Source organism: Podarcis cretensis (assembly GCF_951804945.1).
Source record: "Podarcis cretensis genome assembly, chromosome: 6".
In the NCBI taxonomy this organism is placed as follows: domain Eukaryota; kingdom Metazoa; phylum Chordata; class Lepidosauria; order Squamata; family Lacertidae; genus Podarcis; species Podarcis cretensis.
In genome coordinates, this window is record NC_137175.1 from 68,494,722 (window position 1) to 68,497,992 (window position 3,271).

Below are 3,271 nucleotides of genomic sequence, written 5' to 3' on the forward strand. Positions count from 1 at the left end.
TTTAATTTATGTACGGTTTCACATTTCAAGAGAACTCTCTAAGCATTCTACAAAATCACTATAAGAAATACAATACAGCTTTCACATTCAAAACCACACTACTACCAGCCATCATCATCATTTTACATTTTCAGTAACATAACTAAATGCCTTTAAGCACACCATTCTCCTGCTTTTTCCTATGTATCTATGTAGAATGCTATCTCATCTGTCACTGAAATTTGTTTCTGTATCTTCCTAGTCTATGTATACAGTCCTGTATTCTGAAGAAATTTGTCTTCCTGGGCATTGATAGGAAATACCGTGTTTGGAATATATCAGCTCAGACTGCTTGTGGAATCTTACAGTGCTCTTCTATGCAACTAATTCTCATATTAGCATACTAGAGCCTAGCATTTCCCCATGATCTACTAGTTTCCTGTGCACAGGAATGTATTTCATATGGAGGACCATTTGATGCTGTGAAGCACCACTTGCTTTACTGGAAACTTGGCATAGTTATGCACAGTAACCTCTCTTGCTTTCAGTTTTTTCTTCTTTAGCAATCACTCGTAGTCGAATAAGATTTTCTTCCATGAACATGGTCTTACCAGTGAGTCCATATGTGACTGTGGATGCCAATTCTGAATCCACACATCCTTCCACAGTGGGGACATAGGTTTCTGGGTGGGAATAGATCACAGAGAGGGTTTGCCAAACATGCCTTCCTCTTAGCTCGTTTCTCCTTTTCGCCCTGAGTTCTGCTTCTTCACAGTCCATTGATGCCTTTGGTAAAGGCTATTCTCCAGCTGGCATACTCTCAGGCCAATGTTTATCAGTTATCAGTGCTTATGTTACATTTTTAAAGATTTGCCTTGAGAGCATCTTTAAACCTCATTTGTTGTCCATTGGTATTTCCATTCTTGAGTTGAGAATAGAATAGTTGCTTTGGAAGACGATAATCAGGCTTCTGAGCAACATTACCAGCCCAACGGAGTTGATGTTGAAGAATGATTGCTTCGACACTGGTGATCTTTGCTTCTTCCAGTACACTGACATTAGTTCACCTGTCTTCCCAAGTGATGTGCTTTCAGTTTATGGGTCAAATGAAATGACATGCAGGTTTTCTGAAGTTACAGCTCAAGATCTATGAAAAAGTTTGGATTCAGTGGGTCTTGGGCTCTCCCCACTGTACACCCACCTCCCTAAATTTAAATCAGTGTGAGACTGGTTTAGAGTCTCCCATTGACTCCACTGCCACTATTTCATGTGCATTTTGTGCAAGCAGTATGTATGTGTTTGTCATCTTTCTGTCAGAGAGGCAACTCTGTTAGCCTATTGCAGCAAAACCAACAAGCACTTTAAAGATGCACAAATGCATTATGACTTAACCTGTCACTGATTAGAGCCTATTTCAATAGCTGCAGAGTGGCTAGAAGCATCTCTCTGGCAGAGTTATTTCCTATCACCAGCCAACCAATGCTTTTAACTGGAAATGCTAGTGCTTAAACCTGGGACTGTCTGCATGGATATGTACTGTGACAGGACAATGCTAAACTACAGGTGCACATCAAGCTAAAGAAAAAGGTCACTAGTTGAAAGCGAAACAACTTGCTTCATTTTAGCACAGTGAATGATAGCTGTTCGCATAACAAACTGTAGTCGAGACTCATGTTTGCCATATGAAACTGATGCGTAATCATTTCATGGTGACTTGTCTACAGCCAAAAACAACCAGTGAATCTGCTATAAATCTCATCAAAAGAAAGTAAGTCAGAAAACACATGTGTAGAAAAATATTCTCTGTAGTAGTTCCATGAAAGATTGAGTAACTATAATCAAGTGTTTTATACACACTTCCGTATATCACGCAGGGCCAAATTAGCTGAGATGCCATCGACAGAATTAGCTATTGTGCGAGAGGCTTTTTGAAAGTAACAGCAAGTGTATGGGGGCCTGCTCCAGATTGGGACCCTGGCAGGACCCAGATCTGTATCTGGACCCCTACACTTGGTTTGCGATTGGAAGAAAATTTCCCATTCATTCTTATGGACCTTTTTCTGATGCAAATAGGAAGCCCAGTATGGATCAGTACCACTGCAGAGGGGAACTCTACCTCCCTGCAAGGAGCCCAATCTGCATATTCAGTGTGTATTCGGAGAGAACCATATCCCACTTCTTGTGTTTCTTGTGACTGAATCATCCACTCCTCAGAGCTCCCTACCAAAGGTGTATTCTTGGTACACGACACCATGTTGTCCCTCAAGAGGTTCTTTCTCATGAAGTATTCTTTTCCTTAGAGGGATGCTGTCCTTCCCTGAGATCCTCATTCTCCATGGCAGAAGACTCATCACCCTGGGAGTAGGATGCTGCTATGACAGTTTGAAGGCCTTGTAAGAAACCTCTCAGCTTCTCCAAGTCCTTGGTGTTAAGATTACCCGAGAGCCAGGAACCCATTTAACTGAATACACATCTATGATTTTGTCTGGCTGGCAGATAGTCATACATATGACAGTAGAATACACTGGCTAAGCCTCACATCTTTGCTGGCTCCCTACCTTCATAACAGTTTTATTATTCAGAAATCTTTACTTGCAAAGCTAAGTTATGAAGACCAAGGGTAGGAAGTTTCACAGTTGCTGAACTTATTTCTTGCTCTGTTGCTGAACTCACACAGGTGCTTAATGTGCCTGCCTAACTGTTTACCTCAACATTTTATTATTGCAACCAAGATGCTTCAACATCTGAGGTTCCCCTCATGGACGTGGAACTTGACAATGATAATACAGCATGTCTGGCTTGACTGCATATGAGAGAAGTTCTTGAAACCAAAATCACAAAACATCTGGGTGGGGGGAGGGGAGGGGAGCTGGATTTGATGAAAACTGGCTAATAGCAAAAGCTCTTCTCTCTGACAAATCTCATCCGTGTGGAGTGAAACCAGATGGGGGAATGGTAGAGAGCCAACAAATGTATTCTTTATGGATTTAAAAAGATATTTGACTGATTCCAGTGTTGGAGACAAATCACACTGATGAGGCTCAGATTGTCCTTGGTAACATAAGAAATCTGTAAGGTAATTATAATACTATTATCTGCATTAGAACAAGATCAGGTTAATGAATAATAAAAAAAAGATAATAGTAACAAGAACAGCTGATTTTAAGTACTTAGCCATCCTTGAATTATTTTACTGGAACACCTAATCATCATTTCTGCTCTTCTTTCCCCCTGTGTACATCTACCTTTGTCACGTTTCCAAACAAGGAAAACTCAAGAAAGATTGTGCTTG